We start from the raw sequence: 21,350 nt of genomic DNA on the forward strand, positions 1-21,350 counted from the left end.
AATGATCAATTTAAATACTAATATATTTTTACAAGTGTTAATCATCTCAAACAAGATTGATAAGTTTATTAGTGCAGTGTAGTGTTGGGAGTAGTCCTAATCTAGATCTCAAACAAGATTGATAAGTTTATTAGTGCAGTGTAGTGTTGGGTTAAAGCAGAACATCCTAGCCCAGTATTTTCCTCGTTCGTCATCTCAATGATAAATTTAAATACTAATATATTTTTACGAGTGTAAATGATCTCAAACAAGATTGATAAGTTTATTAGCGCAGTGTAGTGTTGGGTTAAAACAGAACATCCTAGCCCAGTATTTTCCTCGTTCGTCATCTCAATGATCAATTTAAATACTAATATATTTTTACGAGTGGAAATCATCTCAAATAAGATTGATAAGTTTATTAGCGCAGTGTAGTGTTGGGTTAAAACAGAACATCCTAGCCCAGTATTTTCCTCGTTCGTCATCTCAATGATCAATTTAAATACTAATATATTTTTACGAGTGTAAATCATCTCAAACAAGATTGATAAGTTTATTAGCGCAGTGTAGTGTTGGGTTAAAGCAGAACATCCTAGCCCAGTATTTTCCTCGTTCGTCATCTCAATGATCAATTTAAATACTAATATATTTTTACGAGTGTAAATCATCTCACAAACAAGATTGATAAGTTTATTAGCGCAGTGTAGTGTTGGGTTAAAACAGAACATCCTAGCCCAGTATTTTCCTCGTTCGTCATCTCAATGATCAATTTAAACACTAATACATTTTTACGAGTGTAAATCATCTCAAACAAGATTGATAAGTTTATTAGCGCAGTGTAGTGTTGGGTTAAAACAGAACATCCTAGCCCAGTATTTTCCTCGTTCGTCATCTCAATGATCAATTTAAATACTAATATATTTTTACGAGTGTAAATCAACCTAAGTATGTCCATTTAGTCACTACTTTTAAAATATTTTCAAATATTTACAAGACTGCTTATTACAGTTTTAGAGAGAATATGACACTTATAAACCCAATTGTTGGAATTTACGGTGGACCTAAAATTTATGTTATATTTTAAAACTAAAATTTAGTTGGGACAATAATATTTCTTAGCAAACAGGTAAAGAGAGCTAATGGCCTTAACACAGAAAAACTTCCAAAATGTCATTGTATACTGTAAAATAAGTTGGCCATTATTTTATATTATTAAGAAGAGTATATTTTCTTTACAAGTAACTTTTAGAATCTAATTTGTATTTTTTAGTGTTAAAATTAAAAAATCTTTAACAATATGCAACTAAAAAGAATTTTTTGACTATAATATTCTAGTATTTATTAAAAGTTTTCATCCTAAACCAATGACTATACCACGGATGCATTATGTGAAATATTGTATATTTTGTATTACAAAAAAACAGTAAATCCTCTGCAAGGAAAATTAACTTAATAATTAGTCGAAGATCTTTGTAATTCATTAAATGTCTTTCATAATTACTTAAAACTAGTAAAAAATCACAACAACAATAAGTAAATCCACATTATAAATTGCAATCCTTTCTACAGGGACTTGTAGCTACTTTGTTAAACATTGGAATGAGAATAAATCTAAATTCACTGACGTCACAGAATTAAAACTCTCCGTGGGGAGCAATAAAGAAACATAAGGACGCCGTTATAAATAAGAGGGTCAGTTTATCGTAAGTCTAACCGTCCAATGGGGAGCAGTATGGTGACGCTCTTTTAAAGTTCATCTGTATTAACAAACCTTGACCTAATCGTGTTCACCATAGTGCTCTTACCTGGAATGTGTGAAATACCGCCTTTATTACAGGTTATAGTGAAATTTTAATATTCATTAAAACATTCTAACAATAGTAAAAATATATTGAAACTGTTCTTAAACAGTGGCAACCATAGCTTGTACAAAATTATTACCTATACCTATATTATTATTATTATTAGTTACACCTCCAAGTTTTTATTTAACTTTTCGATAACCTGTACTATTGACTTACGACCTGTTAAATTAAGTACTAGCAAGGTGACCGGTTCACAGAGTGACTTACTGGCTGCAATTAATGGGGGCCACTTCCTACTGAGGTAAGTTAAGTATATGCCTTACTTTTTGAACGTAATATTTTTGTATTATTAAGAATTATATCAATGCTTTTTTATAGAAGAGCAACCCTGTAACTCACTATGAAATACGTTAAAATTAGTATTACGAAAATGTGTATAACCTGGCAAAACGTATATAGTTTTGAAAATCATATTTCTAAACATTCATCATGATTTTTTTAATCATCACAAACAGCTTACATTTGATCACAAGTTTCTTGAACTAATACATATGTCTTACGCTTATACCTCAGTAAATGTAACTGAGTTTAACATGTCCTGTTGACTATAGATACATAATGAAGCTGAAATATATAAAAAATTATTTGCGTGATAAAGATTTTCGCAGTATGAACCAGGACATATTTATTATTCTGACTGTAACCGCGTAAGCCAAAAAGCCATAATTACTAATACTTGGTCAGTTGTAATCAGTTTTAAACAAAACTGATGTATGTCGGCTTTTCTGAACTGCAATATATGAGTCAAAGTTCATCAGGTAGGAAAAAAGGTTTTTAGATTTTTCATTATTCTTCTCATAATTCGTTATCCTGGTAAGTTATAACGTTTAAAAATCTCAAAAACCATGTTTTCTCAAATACTTTTACGTAGATACTGAGTTTAAAATAAAAAATAGTATTTGTTTATTATTACCCCAAGACTTGATCAAACAATTCTACTATTTATTTAAAATATGTTATACTCAATTACAACATTCAATAATAAGATAGAACGGGTTGCACGAGGTTTATGTTACTCAAAAATGGTTATTTAAAAACTAATCCTTTCAACAATTTCGCACACCTGCCCATTTGTTTTAAAATTTTAATAAATATTTCAAAAATTTCTTTAAATACAAAAGCGAATAGCAATCGTCATCTGGAATATACTATGTTTTGTAGTCTTGGTGTCTCTAATGATGAAACTATGCAAAGAGTTTGTTTTGAACTTCTCAATTGCCGATCTTTTCGGATCTCTTCAGACGAACTTGACTCCAGATTCAAAAAGGCAAGTCTGTGACAGTCAGGTTCGAAACGCTGCACTAGAAGGAAGGTGAACTGGTGATAACGTGTGTTTTTGGCAGCATAATGAGAGGAACAGAGGATATGACGTCATGGACTTTATGAGAATTAAGGCTGTTTACATATTAGCTATGTATAAAGAGGTCATTTTGGAACATACATTAACCAAAATCATTATTCCGATTAAGTAAAATTATTGTACATCATATTTCCTGGTTAAGACGAAAAAAACAAATCATATAAATACAATAACATATAAAGAATATGGAGTGAAAATGGAAGAGTTTGTTAATTAAGGTTAATTTGAAAACTACTCCATTGTTTGATTGAATTTGGAAGTTTACATAAATACCCAAAAAAGGATAAAGGTGAAATAAAAGTTAAATGACTTCATAAATATCTAATATAAAAGTAAAGTTTTCAAATTACTGGTTCGTGAAAACATGTAAATAAACAACTTGCTTATATATTTAGTGTTTTGTATACATATAAATATGTATAGATTTACTGAAACACATAAATCTGCTAGCCAAAAAATATGGGGCATATTAAGGGTTTGCCTTCCGATAAATTTCCCATAATAAACGGTTCGATACAGAAAGCAATAAAACCAGAGGCCAATAATGATTCGGTTTGACAGGTGTTATTTACGTCGTCGGGTCAGCAGTCGATTCAATACTGGTGGCACAATGCTTTAACAGAACCACGTGGAGGCTTACTGTTGACTGAAACATTTACGTTGACCCGTCAGCAGTCATCCCAGTACTGGCGGTGCACTGGTATAGTACAACCATGTGGAGGCTTACTGTTGACTGAGACATTTACGTTGACACGTTAGCAGCCATGTCAGTACTAGTGGTGCAGTGGTATAGTACAACCATATGGAGACTTTCTGTTGACTGAGACATTTACGTTGACACGTCAGCAGCCATGTCAGAACTGGTGATGCAGTGGTATAGTAAAACCATGTGGAGGCTTACTGTTGACTGAGACATTTACGTTGACACGTTAGCAGCCATGTCAGTACTAGTGGTGCAGTGGTATAGTACAACCATATGGAGGCTTACTGTTGACTGAAACATTTACGTTGACCCGTCAGCAGTCATCCCAGTACTGGCGGTGCACTGGTATAGTACAACCATGTGGAGGCTTACTGTTGACTGAGACATTTACGTTGATACATCAGCAGCCATGTCAGTACTAGTGGTGCAGTGGTATAGTACAACCATATGGAGGCTTACTGTTGACTGAGACATTTACGTTGACACGTTAGCAGCCATGTCAGTACTAGTGGTGCAGTGGTATAGTACAACCATATGGAGACTTCCTGTTGACTGAGACATTTACGTTGACACGTCAGCAGCCATGTCAGAACTGGTGATGCAGTGGTATAGTAAAACCATGTGGAGGCTTACTGTTGACTGAGACATTTATGTTGACAAGTTAGCAGTCATGTCAGTACTGGTGGGGCAGTGGTATATTTCAATCATTTGGAGGCTTACTTTTGACTGAGATATTTACGTTGTCAGGTCAGCACCTATGTCAATACTGGTATAATGGTAAAGCAACTTTACTGTGTTTTTGACAGAGATTACTGATGAAAAGTAGGAAGGTTTTTTATTTATGGTTGTTACATACTGGTTGTTGTTAATTTAATTTCTTGTAAGTTTGTTACGTTTGAAACATTTATTGATATTAAAAACATCTTTGTGAAAATATACAATCTTGAAATTTAGATCATAGCTCAGATCAAAGCTAGAAAAATGTGCGATAATACTCAATTTACTGATTAAAATAGTAAACATTCGTGTAAACATCTAAGCGTTTGCACGTTTCTCGAATAACACAAGGAATGGCTCTCTATACCTGAAGATCTATGCAGTTTTATTTAACGCTAGTTAACTCCGTTTTTGTCTACCTCTGTATATATACAAAGAACAGTTATAATAGTCTTATGAAATGTAGAATATAGGGTTGTTTCTTAAAGCATAACCAGGTAGCCACAACGAGTTTGGTTAGTTAAGCTTTTAGCGCAGATCTCTCCCCCTCAATTTGATAGTAGAAACGGAATTTTGTCTTTGTGCGTCTGTATAAACGATATCTTTGTCAAAAGGGAGTTCAAATTAAAAACATTATATACACGTCTATTAGGTTTTAAATTATTATTACTAAGTCGTTAATTATAATAAGGTGTCATTTAGACATGGAATATTTATTAACAGTTTTCAATCTAATCCTTCTTTTCTTAATAATTCTTAACTGATGTGTTACAAGTGGATGTTGTGTGGCAAGGATCTTGACTTCTTATTCTCAGAAAGGAAAAGCGACAAAACTCCCCAATGTTTATTGACAAAAACAGTTTTACCTGCTCTCTCTCAACATTAGATAACAGCTCATTTACTCTAAGTAGGTTTTCTAATAAACAGTTAATATAAAGGCACACAATCATTCAAGTAAAAGGTACTAAGCAATGAAAGGTAACGCTAGACTGGACATGAGAACTAGTTTCATTAAGTGCTTAGAGACCGTAGCGCCTCTTGTCTTTAATCAACATCAAGCTCCTGACCATCCTAGAGTGTTCTAATAAAACAGACATTGTGCTTTGAGTGATCCTTCAAAGATCTTTATGTCTTTTCACTTTTGACTTTTTTATGCTAATGAAAGTTCAACCATGATGGTGGTGTTCTTTAAAATAAATGTAACTATTCTAATAGGAAATTCCTTAAAAATAGTGGTATTTTAAAATTATACGGAACCCACTATTATTCTATGTCTCCATCTCCTACTTTTTGTTACGCGATACAAGTAGACAAATACATACGACCGTACTAAAAATAGAAAAGTACGAGCTGTGATGTAAAATGAGTTTAAGTTCGGCACTTTTGCAAGGAATGTTTTTCTTTTTTTGCCTTAAATCTTCGTCTTAAAAGTATTCTAGGCTATGAAAAGTGAGATTTGTTTATATACAGAAGTATACATATAAAGCTTTGAATTTGACCTGCTTCAAGCAGTGTTTACGCTTTCTTGTGAATCTTGATAATCTTGAGTAGCTTTTGGATCCTTCCCTTCGAATCTCTTTCGCGTTCAGTGAAATTATTATAGTCATTAAATTTTGCAAAGAATATTGTGAAATATTAGTGAATAAACTGGAAACTTCTTGGATTTGTTCAAGACTTTGAATATGTAGCAGCCTTTTGTTTCTTTAAAAAAATATACTACTTCCAAACTTGGCCTGTGTTATCGTAGTGCTAACTGATTTTTGAATTTTGGTTCACAAATGGCCTACATTTGTCTGTCTAGAATTCATTGTAAGTTATTAATTTTATGTTAAAAATGTTGCTGTGATTTTCCCTGTTAGAGAATAAATCATAGTTGAATGTAACTCAGGTTTCTAGTACTTACCCGGAGTGAATAATTATTGTCTGTGTTACTTCCTGTTGTGGAAATAATAATATAGGTACGCAAATGCTATTTCGCGATGAGGTTATAATTTCTCATATATCAGAATAATGTATCTATAATGTGTTTACTCTTTGAAATGTACTTTTTATAAATTGTAAATTTTGAAAAATGATTTTAGATGAAATATGTTTTATTAGGTTCTGTTACTTCTGGATCAAACGCAGATTTTCTAAATATACAACGACGTGATGGTCACAACTACATCGTGCTGACAGCAGCAGTTATCTAACAGGACAGCGACTTGTAACAGTGACATACTCACAACTGTTACTCTCGGGTCGTTTCTTCTCAATACCAGATACTTTCCTGTAATAGGAAACCTTTCACTTTGACATACCACAGCCATTACACAATACATTCTCCTACAATGTGACACACATCAAAATATATTATTCGTTTGATAATAGTGTGCTACTTTCTCACCAACTTGCTTCTCATAATGTCACCGATAATTTTCTATGCTGTCCATATTTATTTGTAATACTATAATAAACTTTTTGTATCGCATAAAGTGAAACATGCCTGCTTTGAGTATAATTATAATAAGTGATTAGGACTCCCAGTTAAATAATGTCGTATCAGACGCAGATATTTTCTTAACAGGAATTCCGCACTGAACATCTTTGTAGATCAATCTACCATTGTCATTAGCCACCCCTGTAATCTAATCTAATATACATACATGGACCTCATCATACTGGAATATCATATATTTATATTACATGTCTGTGTAATATGTGTGACACAAAAATGTTCATAATAAGTTTGTCGGGTTTCATTTCCGACCTTTGAGAAAAAGTGAAATGTGCATACTTTTGCCACATGACTTAAATAGGAAAACTTGTGAATTTTTATTAATAATAGATATGAAATGGATCGCAACTTCTACAATAACTATATTTTGATTTTAACTTCTCAATCAAACCAATCATAGGTTTTCAATTATATTAATTATGCCTTGTGAAAGGATACCCACAACGTACCTGTTATTCAACTGCAAATCACGTACAAAGCCGCGGGTAAATGGCAATATATATCTACAGTTACTGTTAGGTAGTAATATACTCAATGAAATATTTTTTTCTGACTTGTAATTTAAACTAACCAACAGTCAGACAAGTATTAAAACTACAAAATTTAGTTAAATTGATTGGTGCTTGCAAACTAAATTATTAAAGTTTAGTTAAAGCTTTTTATCATAATAATCCTACAAACTGGTAGCTGTGTGTCAATTAATTTCATTTTTTCAATATGCAGTATCAATGGTGAAATTAGAAACATTTTTGTCGAAAATCAAAAATAAATTATCACAATATATTATTTCATAAAAAAAAAATAATATTTTTTTATCTATTAGCAATAAATATCATAAAGTAAACTCTAATTGCAACAAACGCTTAATAACACGGTATAAACCTAATAATTCAGATAACCGTAATTAATTCACGAATTCACATTTTAAAATATTTAAGGATTTTAAGCAAAATTAATCCAAAAATAAAAGCGGGAAAGCAATTTTAAAGTGTACTAATTGTTATTTTTTATCAAAATGTACTCGAAACCAAAAAACTCCTGATATTGAATTATATTTCAAATCACAAAAACATCATTCCTTACTACGTACGTACGCAATAACAGTATACCTCAGACACTCATAGTGCACACAAAACTATATACTGCATTATAATAACAGTGTTCTTAATCTTGTTAAAACCGGGGCAAGTGTAAAAATATAATGAAAATTATGACATGGCTAGTCATACAACAAAGATTTGCTCTCCCCAAGGGCAGTTTAGTCTGCAAGGTTTGTTCATTTCGTTCAGCATAACTTAACCTTACATTTGAGCACATAATTCAACTTGTGCTGCAACAGCAAGGCTCTATAACTGTCACCTACAGCCCTGTTACAGCCGATCAATTATTGGCTATCGTGGAAAAAATAAACACCCAAACCAATTAATGAAAAAGTGTAACCTTTCAAATAAAAACTAATATTTTCTAATATATAAACATTTCACGTTATCCCTAATATTTTAAATAAAACTAAATGTGCTTACCGGGAAAAAAGACTTGGTTAATGATCAAGAATAATTAATTTCATAGAAACCCATAGGAAACAAAAATGTTTTGGCGGAAAGAAATTGTGCTTATGATACGTTTCAGGCCGTTTGGAAAACTGGAAAGTTTACGTCTTCTATTATTATGAACGATATATATGATTTGTGTACTTTAGAGCTTTCTATGATTCCATTACTACATGTTTCTGAACATACACCTATAAAAATATTTCCCACCCCCCCCCCCCCCCACCCCCCCCCCCCCCCACCCCCCCCCCCCCCCACCCCCCCCCCCCCCCACCCCCCCCCCCCCCCACCCCCCCCCCCCCCCATTTATGAAAGATTAAAAGAAATACCCCAACCTATTGCAACAAATGTGACGTTAGTTACGATTGATGTAACTTCCTTATATACTAATATTGACCACAATAAAGGTACTGAAGCTGTGAAACACTTTCTAAATAAAAGACCTGGAAATTCAAAACCAAGCACTAATTTTCATCATTACTCTCATAAATTTTATATTATCTTCCAACTGTTTTCGATTTCAAAACAAATTTTATTTACAAAAGAAAGGAACAGCCATGGGTACCCGAATGGCCCCATCATACGCAAATCTTTTTATGGCAAAATTTGAACAAGATTTTCTACATTCTCAAACATTTAAACCTTTATTCTGGACTAGATACATAGATGACATTTTTAGTTATGGACAGAGAGTAATGAAAAACTTGTAGATTTCTTAAACGCATTGAACTCATTTGATAACAATTTAAAATTTACTTGGAAAATTTCAACAGAGTCAGTTACATTTCTGGATATTGACTTTTTTACATCAAGAAAGGTTACTTGAAACACAAAATTAATGTAAAACTTTCCAACACTTTTCAATATCTACACTACAACATTGTCACCCTGTAAATGTAAAAAGATCAATTCCCAAAAGCTTGGGCTACACGAGCAACTAAATTATGCAGTGAGAGTGAAGATCTTAAAAAATTATTTTAGTAACATATATGATGCTTTTTTAAAACGAGGATATCCTGAAAGCTATTGAATGAAAAGTACAGCTCAATGAAAGTAAACTTAATAATAATTATGTCAAAAAGAAATATTATGATGACCTAAATTAGTAACACAATATCATCCTGGTCATTACAAAATTAACAACATTTTTAAAGTAGCTTACAAAATTCTTCAAAATTCTCCACTGACAGACTCATTTCTAAAAAGTATTCCACGTATTGTTTTTAAAAGACCTCCTATCTTAAAGGACATTATATCGAAACCAAAATTACCAGCTGATTCTGATGTGGGAAAAATAAATTTAAAAGGAGCACATTCATGTAATAATCAAGATGCATGGTGTGCAATCAAATACAAGAGTCATCAAAATTCGAAAGTAGTTCAACTAAAAAAGTATACAAAATTATTGGAAATTTGACATGTGATACAAAAAATGTAGTATACCAAATTCAGTGTAAAAAATGTCCCCAAGACTACATTGGCTCTACAACAAATTTTAAGAATAAGAATGACAGGTCACCGTTATATTTTTAAGCATAATGATGAATCAAAACCATTAGTCATTCATAGTAAATCACACAAAGAACTTTTTGAAAATTTATATACAGTAAACCAATACGATCAATAAAAAATAATCAAATACATCAAAATTAAGAAATTTAGAACAAGATGTCAAATTGTCACAAATCTAAATTTCCCTATGGATTTAAATCTTCGAAAAATTTTAATCATCTGAACACTCATCACATCTTTACACCCACAGTTTGAACATATGTTTATCATTTCAAGAATATTATGCTTATTAATTTATTTATCTGTTTACATGTATGTTTTTAATTATTTTATGTGTTTTGTTATGTTGTTTTGACTTGAAGAAGCGTAATGCGAAATATAGTCAATTAATATTAATATTTTGGCCTTTTTTCTACATATATATATATATATATATAATATATACATTGAATTGTATAAATGACAATAGCCTTATTTAATTTCAATAAACATTGAATCGCAAAAAGTACTTGCTCCGCCGGGAGTCGAACCCGGATATCTCACTTGCCGGGTGAATGTGCTACCATTTTATATTTTTATAATATATAAAACAATTTTAACTTCGATATATATATAGTTTTTGACAAGGAATAATTAATTGAGCATCAAATAAATTAAGTATTAACTTCTGTTATGGCATGCTTTTACAACTTAATTAGGATATTAGTCAATTAGACTAACTTTTTCAGATTAGTATTTGAACTGTTCTTTCCTCTAATTAATGAAGTGGGATTTATAGTCAATCTGTCCTTATTAAATGTGTTGTTTTAAGCGAGGGTAAAGTTCATGAAGTGTTTTATGGATGGGAATAATTAACCAATCCAAATATGAAACTGCTCTGGATTAGTTATCACCACTGACTGGCCAAAAAGCCAACCACATAGCGACTGACAAAGAAACAATAAGAAACTCTATCGTATTACAAGTAGTTATAGAATATCCGTAATATATTTCAAACCTATGAAATTGCCTGATTTAGCTTAAGTTTTCCTTTCTATTCCTAGTTTCATGTAGCATTTAGAGAAAGGATAAAAATTTATCATCCTGATAACGATCGTTTCATTTTTGACAAGATATAACGTTAGAATTTGACCTACACCTCTTAACTGGTTTATTTTGAATTATAAAAAATATAACACTGAAAATTGCTAGGATGTAACTAAATTGTTTGACTGTGAACGGGTTTGTGGTATAACCACTTAATACAGATAAACGGTTACTACAAGGTTCTTTTAAATCCCTCCAATACCATTTCGTTATATTTTTCCTGCTAAAGGGCTCTAAATAAAGGTAACTGTGGGTAATTAATGTGCATATTACACTAACATTTGAGAAATGCGAGCGTCTTACTGTAATTTTAAAAGAAGAAGATCTTAAAACTTTTTAAATTTACAAGTTAAAACATGTATAGCAAATTGTATCCGTACTGAAGTAAAAATAAAATAATTTATGTAATTTAATTTAACTGTCTCTCCATAAAAGATATGATTAAATTTGTAGCAGACCAAAACTTGGGACTATGCTATAATACCTATGGGGTTCTACTACGAAACAAGAAGTGGTTATAGAGTTAAGATAGTTGTAATATTTTTTTTTTGAACAACTCCTAATATTACAAACTTAATATTAAACTTGAAATCAAATATGATTTAAACACTTAATGTTTAATAACTGCCTTTAATCTTGAGAGAGGTTCTAAGGTACTAGGTTTTGTTAGCTATTCTGGGTCCGTCCCAAATGACATACTGTACAATGTACGCCTGAATATATTATAATTCATGGTTTCCATATTCATGTCACTTACCCAGTTACACCTTCGTTCCTTATACAAAATCAAATCATTCTGTACATGTACTTCTGAATATATTCATGGCTAACAGCTGTAAGTTTCCATATTCATATCACTTAGCCAGTCACACTTTCGTTCCACATACAAATCAAATCATTCTGTGCAATGTACTTCTGAATATATTCATGGCTAACAGCTGTAAGTTTCCATATTCATATCACTTAGCCAGTTACACCTTCGTTCCTTATACAAATCAAATCATTCTGTACAATGTACTTCTGAATTTATTCATGGCTAACAGCTGTAAGTTTCCATATTCACGTCACTTACCCAGTTACACTTGCCTTCAACCACAGAAATCAAATCTTACATTGTACGCCTGAATATATTATAATTCATGGTTTCCATATTAATGTCACTTACCCAGTTACACCTTCGTTCCTTATACAAATCAAATCATTCTGTACAATGTACTTCTGAATATATTCATGGCTAACAGCTGTAAGTTTCCATATTCATGTCACTTACCCAGTTACACCTTCGTTCCTTATACAAATCAAATCATTCTGTACAATGTACTTCTGAATATATTCATGGCTAACAGCTGTAAGTTTCCATATTCATATCACTTAGCCAGTCACACTTTCGTTCCACATACAAATCAAATCATTCTGTACAATGTACTTCTGAATTTATTCATGGCTAACAGTTGTAAGTTTCCATATTCACGTCACTTACCCAGTTACACTTTCATTCCACATACAAATCAAATCATTCTGTACAAATGTACTTCTGAATTTATTCATGGCTAACAGTTGTAAGTTTCCATATTCACGTCACTTACCCAGTACACTTTCGTTCCACATACAAATCAAATCATTCTGTACAATGTACTTCTGAATTTATTCATAGCTAACAGCTGTAAGTTTCCATATTCATATCACTTAGCCAGTCACACTTTTTATTCCACATAAATATCAAATCATACTGTACAATGTTCGTCGAATGTATTATAATTCATGGCTAACAGCTGTAAGCTTCCATAGTCACGTCACTTACTCTGTCACACATTCGTTCTATATACAAATCAAATGTACGACTGAATATATTTTATAATTCATGGATAAAATTTGTACATAAAGTTTCCATATTAATGTCATTTACCCAGCCACATTGCCCTTCAAGATACAAATCAAATCATTTTGCACAATTAGTACCAATCGTACACTTATCATAATGATTAAGGTAAATTTAATGAATATTCAGATTTCATATAATATGCAAAATGCGCAAACTATGTATAGGTAAATATGGAAATTGTATGTTATTCTATTTGTATATGGCGGGTCTTTATATTGTACACTTTGTACTAAAATTTAATATTTAATTCATATTCGCCATATATTAGCGAAAGGCCATTATTATCTAATTTTGTAAAATAATGTTTATGTAGAATAATTGTACAATGTGAACATAAATCATTTCAAGCGAGCTTGTGAAAACGATAACTGCCGTAATTCTTCAATATTCTGACTAATCTTGATAAAGAGGGAGTATTTGCACAAGCTTAGTTGGGTTCTTAACTAGTCTCAGCCATTAGTTTGTTCCAAGGCGGTGGCTATTCGTATTAGTACAAAACATTTGTCGGGTATTGTACAATATAAAACAAAATTTATTAAAGTGATACAATAAGAAATGTCAAGCAATATTTATTTCTACTAATTATTTATAGCTCTTTTTGTTTTTAAAGGTAAGGTCCCGTTCAAAGTCTTAGAGGTATGACATTTTTAGGATCACCATAAGTGCATATTTGTACTAAAACGATGGAATTTCCTAAATACTTAAAAGTGTAACGAGTACACTAGACATGGCTTAAAACCTTGAGAGTCATTTTGGTTTATCAGTGTTGTGATAACGGAATTAAAATGAAAGTATTAAGAAAAAATATGAAAAACCTCCTCGGTGGGGTATGTGGATTAACTACACAGACCTGTGGAAACAGGAAGAAATAATTATAATCCACTCCTCCAGCAAACTCCATTCTTTTTCGGGGAGTACATATTTCTTTTCTTTCCGTGTAATGATGTAGCTCCCCACAACTCTTGCTTCTGCTGCTACCCATCTGCATACACATGGTCACTCACGAACGCATAGACTGCCCGGACTTTCCTGCCGCACAGAGTATGGACCATCCACCGTGGATCTTAACGGTGATGTCCTCCACTGCTTCCCCAGAAATGGTACCCCATAATGGTCATAAGTAAAAGAACTAAACTCAAGTGAGCGTCTATTTCACTACATCAAAGTACACACCAATATATAGCTATTCAATAACTGGTACAACGCACGAATTGTCACCGCGGCCGCAGGTAATATACAGTGATTTACGTTGCGGCAATCATGTTAACAAATTTAGAGTGTAACAAATCGCTGACAAACAATAGCATAATTATAGCATTAAAAAAATGTTGAACCTGAACTGACAAATATTTTTCCCCGCTATTTGAACTTTGCCAATAATGATTCGTCTATTTCCTAATCAGAAATGCACATTAGCAATGAAAAACCGCCATAAATGGACGCAGCAATATTACATAATGCTAGACATTACGTTTGTGGCGGCAATTCTATTGTAAAGTACAAGCACAGCAATGGAACGACATTACATCGAAATAATTTGCCAAAAGATACCTTCAACTTTGTAATTTCGTTCCCTGAAATGTATAGAACTAATATATGTGAAATTTAAGTAGCTAGAAACAGCCGTGCCATGTTTTTTTGTTAACACTTCATTCATAACAATATTCTGAAAGTTAATCCATGATTGAGTTTTAGGAAATATTGTTTGCTTATTTTATATAGCTTAAGTAATTAATTATTTTCGTTTAATGCACCAGTATTGTGGTTTCTAAAAGTAGAATTGATAGAAATGAAAGTATTGCAGAACCTCAGTTTATGATGGTAGTTTTGCTTGGCCGATGGATAAGGAGATTCACGGGTACAAACGGATTATTTTTCTTATCCTACTTCACAGACCTTCACTCTGGCTCCGGCATGAAATCTCTTATAAGGCACTTACACACGAGTGCTTAGTAATTATTTTATTTTTTTAACGGGTTTGCATGTATCACTTTTCAGAGATAATGTCAAATAAGGTGTGATAATGATAAATGCGGGTGCATAGGTGGATGAAGCATTGTTTAAGAGTAGGTGGAATATTCCATTCTGTTCTGGATCTCTGGCCAAGCAAGTATTTTGTAAAATACAATAACGAAAAAATAATATTTTCTAAACCTGTAAAGTAAGTCTTGGAAAAGAGTGTGTGGTGTGAAAAATGGGATTTTTTATATAAAAGAAGGATCTGTCATCGATAAGTGAGCACATCAGGAAGATAAAAAGTTCTCTCCCTGGAAGCATTTACGTAATATGAAGGAGAGGTTCAATCCGCCAGCAATGGACATGAAACTCGGAGCCGAGGATCAATCTATAAGGTTCTCATCACGTTACGAACTGTTGTAATAGTTTTATTTGAAACATCTTAAAACCCATCTGGAAAAAGAGCGGTGGTTTTTTTTTTTGCCATTCAAACAGGGAATCCTCTTCATTCACGCTCTAGGGGGTATGGTCTACGGAAAGGTGTTTTCTTCTAGCCGCGAGAGGACGCGGTTATTTAGAGCTAAAATGCAACTTCCACGGACAAACTAATATGAGCTATTGGAGTTTTCGTAGAATCCGCACTTAGATTTATTTCCGAAATGCTAATTTACTGCTGACAGGCGGACTAAGTGTAAAAACCGATTTCTGAGTGTGAACCGAATAGACCAAAGAACTAACGGGGTAGGTTCATGGTAGCACTCTAGGTCCAGTTATGTTGTTTATTGACTCTATAATAACAAAAAGTGTAAACAAAAAAGTTCAAAGTCATTCTTAATAAATAAGAAATTAAATTTAACATACTGATGGTCGAGGAGAAAAGAGAAGAGACCTGGATGTCTCTCTGGCCCATATCTCAGAAATTTGCAGGCGTTACTACTAGTATGTTTGCACTGCTGCGCCCTTGATTTCCGTTAATTCCATTATTGTTTCACTGTTTACATTGCTCTATGATAAACAATTCGCAGGGGTTGGCTGTGGGGCGAAGCGCCCTGAAATTAAAACCGTGTCGCGCGGCAAACAACAAGGACACGAGCACTAGTACAACAAGCTGTGCCGCTCGCCCGGTACGGGCCAGGTCTCTTCTTTTTCGCACCTCCCTCTTCCTCGGCCAACAGTACATATAACCGATAAACCCAATCATTTGTGTTATCATAAAGTAATAGCTTAGGGCAACTTTTTCTCCCCTCTCTAACTTCCAGACCTAAAAACACAAGCAAACTTTGAGGTTTAGGTATGATCAAACGGGGAGACGGGTGTATTTGAAACGTGGCAGAAGATCAATCGCGCACTGACAAATATCCATCCTATATTCACAATCTAACGCGTTGGGCCGAAATTTTCTCTCTATCCTTCTATCTCTATATTTTTAAAAAAACTGAAGATCTATCTTCTTCTAGTTTACCATCGATATTAATTTTCAAAGTGGTGTAAATGAAATTTTACAGTTCATCGGCATACATGAACGACCAACTTCTAAGAATGAACGTGACAACTAGCGACGGGACTTCCATTGTTCTCCCCCCTCACGGCCAATCTTTTATTATATATAGAGAAACTCACAATCAATAAATATCACAACATTCCTAAGTTATTAATTTGCTGGCGAGCCAAAACTGTTTTTTCCTATCCTATTTTTAAACTTGATGTCACTTTTTGTTTCCTAAAATATTATATTTCTATCCTAGTGAAAATTTTGTTCTTTTAATTAACTGTCGTCACTCGTAAATTAGTTGCTGCATCACAACTACAACTCATGAATTGTTTAAAAAACAAAAATAAAACTAAAAACCTCGTCCATCTAATCCTGTGATTTTTAAGGTTAGACGTGACTTAAAAACTATGTTCGGTGCCTAGAGGAAGATCTCGAAGTACTACTGCTTAGCTCCTCGTGCACTGGGTACCAGCACCCATGTAGGCTTACAATTCCTGAGGCTGAAGAATATTTATATATTAATGTGTTGTTTACAAACGTAAATTTTTTTTATTTTAAAATATTTATTTTTTAATATATAAATTGTGATTTTCATACATTTTTTTTAGGTTTATTAGCAAACTTCATTTACACAACAATATTAATTGAAATTATGTACGAGGGTTTGTTTATTTTTTGTTTTTTTTTCAATCTTCAGGTCTCATATTATTGATGGCCGAAACAAATAGCAGGGTCCGGGAAAAAGTGCGGCAGTAGTCGATCGCCGCAATATTCCCCCGCTTACAAACATTTGTCACTGCCGGGAGTTTCAAAATTGCTAGTTTACGCCGAGCTGCAGTTGGAATCAAAAATATGGCCGCCTTTGTTGATTCTCCCTCCACGCTAGTTGTCAATTGAGGTTTCCTGCAAGCAGAAGGGAATATGTGCAGGAGAAACCCATTGGAGAATGGTCGCCATTTTTCACGAAGAAAAAACATTATTAGTTTGCAGGAGGTGTTTTGCGTCAAAAGTTTTAAAGATGGTCCGATTTTAAAAAAATTCAAAAGATCAAATTCGAAAAAATGTTCAAAACTGAAGCCCATTTCTGCGATTGTTTTGTGTGGTGTCATGGTTGACGGCGTCTTTCCCCCCTTTAGGCGTCTCTACAACACAACCAATCAAATTCAAAAATCACCGGACCATCATGATAATGTTTTCACCTTGAAAAAAAAAAAAAGGAATTTTCAATCACGTGCACATTTTTCCAAAATCGATTTCTGGCTGCATAACACACTAGTTCCCTTCTACTAACTTGCAGGAAACGAACAAATACTCGCTTAATTCAATAGTTTTAGTAGAGAATTAAATAGATGGTGGCCCATGTTTTTGGCCCACTGCGAGCTCAGCACTAACTGACTACTTGAACTGTAAATTTAAAAATATCCTCATTAATGAAACGTCAACGAATTGCCTCGTAGTTTGTTCGCTGTTTAATGTTACGTATCGCGACCAAGTTTATATTGAATGATTATTATTTAAGTGTTACTCCAAAACAAATTTGAGGTCCCTCAGAAAACCTCTCCCTATTGAATAATCCATTGGTCTCGTCATATTCCATCAAGTTAGAACCGTTTTTTTATACGGGTTCATCGCTAAGGGGATGCGACAACTGTTTATAATCTCCGAATTGGCTCTACAGATGCCTAATATATAGCCTTTCTATATAGCTTTTTATGTACCCAACTTTTAATCGGGGTTTTAAGCCCTGACTTATGTAGTCTTGGAATTAATATCGTAGTAAAACGCGTTAAACATGGCTACGCAAATAAAAATATTCGGTGGTGTTATAGATATGCCTCAACATTAACCGCAGAAGATATGTTTAGAAGTTAAGCGAAAAGAAAGGATTTTGTTCGGACTTGTCTTTAGTTTTTCTTTATAATAAACACAGTTTTATATGCATCTTACATTTCATTCATTAAAAATAACTTTGTTATAATTAGCAATATCATTAATCCCTTTCGGGGGTTTAACACATACTGGAAATTAAAGCAAATACTTATTTCAAACGAGATTTAACCCTTACGGTCAGGTTGAGAGCCTAGTAGTTAAATAGAGTAAGTGGTAGTGCAAAATGAAAATTTGACATTTCCTTTCAAAACAATATTTAGATTAAAATATTATTATATTGTTTTATTTTTTAATTTTAATACAGTGCATAACGTGTCAGGATAGTTACCTTAAAGGTCAGAATAAGTAACCACGCTTGAATTTTAAAGGTCCAGAATAACTAACCTTGAATTTTATAGGTTACTCTACGTTAAAAATGCACTAAAGTTAAAAAAGATTTTCAACATTTTCTCTCCCCAAAACGGAAGCCGAGGCAGCTGTCTGGTAGGTGACGGTCACAATTTGTTAAAGTAATGGCCAGATTGTGATCAAGCAGCGCACTTATCTTCGCGCACCTCTTGTCCATCTCTGTATTACTTTCCATGTAAGGGCGGAGTATTCCCACGTTTTTACACCATAAATACTATCAACTGTGCTCAGTGTGTTGAACCCTGATTTGGTAACTAAGTTGAATTTATTTAGAATATATTGCATTATTTCATGGGCTTGAGCTGTTAACAAAGCCTAATCACAAGAGGGCTAGACAACAAATGACATTTCTTGCCTGTCTGCAAGATGTCTCGAGAACCGAAACCGATTTATAATGACTTGAAACAATTGGCGTGAAGACTTATTTCTAGATAGGCAAAACTGGGAGGTATCGATGACTGGTTATATTTTCTGGCTGAGGGTTTAGTGAAAATTGTTTAATATTATTATGGGTTGCGACAAAATATCATAATAAATAAATTAAGAAAACAAACTCAGTATAAATAAAATTGGAATTCTTAAACATGTAAGAATGTACAACAACATGTAGTATTTCCACCTCAAAACTTTGTAGCTTGTGTGCAAGAAACACTTAATCATTTAAAATACTAAGTAATGAAACCGAAATGTAAAATGAAAATAATTGTGAATGTTATTATGTAACAACATAGAAAAATAATATTTATGAGCCTCTATTATCGTAAAATATATATTTTTGCTAATTAGATTAATTCATTTAAGGTTTCGTGTTCATTGCGTGGGGTATTAAAAGCTAGGTTTTTATCGAAATCTTTCACCTTTAGAGACTAAGTCCTAATTCGAAATCCACTCTGGCAACCCCAGTTTCTCGAATTTTGAGTTAGTGATCAGGCCGCTCACTGGACATGTAATAACAATACCCATAATTTTAAAGTGACACATCAGTTTTTTTTAATTTATTATAGCTCAGTCTAAGATATAGTTACTTGATATAAAGAATTCCATTCAAGTAAAGTGTATCAGTAATTGGTAATCCTTGACATAAGATTACAGTGTGGATCGTTAAAAAAAACGGTACTATCACAATTTAACATTTACCAACAGTTTGAGGGAGTAGGTGCCGTAGACTGTCATGAATAACTTTACCAAAGAAGATCCGGAACACTCACAACTATAACTACATACCTCCAACAAGGTTATAATCCGATTTGTATTTTGTAAAATAAAACATTGTTTGAAGATTTCACACAATAATCAAAAAGCTGCTTGTTCAGAGCGCCCGTTCTACAGCCACTAAACACTCTTCGATGGTAAGCTGTAACCAGTTTATGAATATGTAAAGTGAAGAAAACAAATCAATGTATGGAATTTAAAACACAGGGGAGTGTAGTGTGGTGTGGTCAGAACGGCACAAATATACAGGTTTCCTCAGCGGCAAAACTCGGAATTTCGTCAATGGAAGGGCACAATTAGTTGTCATCCCGAGAGTTAAACTGTTTAAACCCCCCCCCCCCCCCACCCCCCCCCCCCCCCACCCCCCCCCCCCCCCACCCCCCCCCCCCCCCACCCCCCCCCCCCCCCACCCCCCCCCCCCCCCACCCATAGCCAATTAATTCTAGGGTGGTTAAGTGGGGTCATAACCACTCGCTTACTGGGGACAGCGACGCAATAATTAAGAGGATAGGCAATTAATTCTAGGGTAGTTAAGTGGGCTCATAGCCACTCGCTTACTGGGATAGCGACGCAATAATTAAGAGGATAGGCAATTAATTCTAGGGTAGTTAAGTGGCCTCATAACCACTCGCTTACTGGGACAGCGACGCAATAATTAAGAGGATAGGCAGTTAATTCTAGGGTAGTTAAGTGGGGTCATAACCACTCGCTTGCTGGGATTGCGACGCGACGGTTAAGCGAATATTTGCGTTTCAGTTAAAATTGACTAGATGACCTGAGCATTACGGACCATGACATAAGCTCTTATACATTAACGTTGTGACAGATAACGTATAGCGATGTAATGTATGGGTTGCATGACATTGTTAGTATGTTTGAATTTCAGTTGATCTGAGTTTACATAACATGACATAAGATTTTATACTTTAAGGTTACTTCAGATTATGTATATCGATGTATTGATTTTTTTGGATGGAAGTATTGTTATGTATGGGATTCATTGAAAAAAAAAACCTTCAATTCATTTGATCTTAAATATCTCAATTTGTACGTTACCATTTGTCAATGTAATTATTAATTCTTTTGTAAACCTTGTGAGAGTGTGAGTTAGCATAGTACTGAATATCTCCATTTTGAATTTGTCATGTAACAAAACAAGAAAACAAGTAGGTCAAATACACAATTAAGTTATTGTTATTCCTATGTGCTGTTTATTTAATCAGAACAAATCAAATTTTTTC

The 21,350-nt window shown here is 33.5% G+C and overlaps 1 protein-coding gene across 1 annotated transcript in view; it reads right to left on the reverse strand.

The window, feature by feature from the left end:
• Positions 1 to 21,350, reverse strand: part of LOC124353592 (collagen alpha-1(XV) chain-like) — a 642,040-nt gene that overhangs the window by 123,644 nt on the left and 497,046 nt on the right. The window lies entirely within an intron of this gene.

This window comes from Homalodisca vitripennis, chromosome 2 (assembly GCF_021130785.1).
Source record: "Homalodisca vitripennis isolate AUS2020 chromosome 2, UT_GWSS_2.1, whole genome shotgun sequence".
Taxonomy (NCBI): Eukaryota; Metazoa; Arthropoda; class Insecta; order Hemiptera; family Cicadellidae; genus Homalodisca; species Homalodisca vitripennis.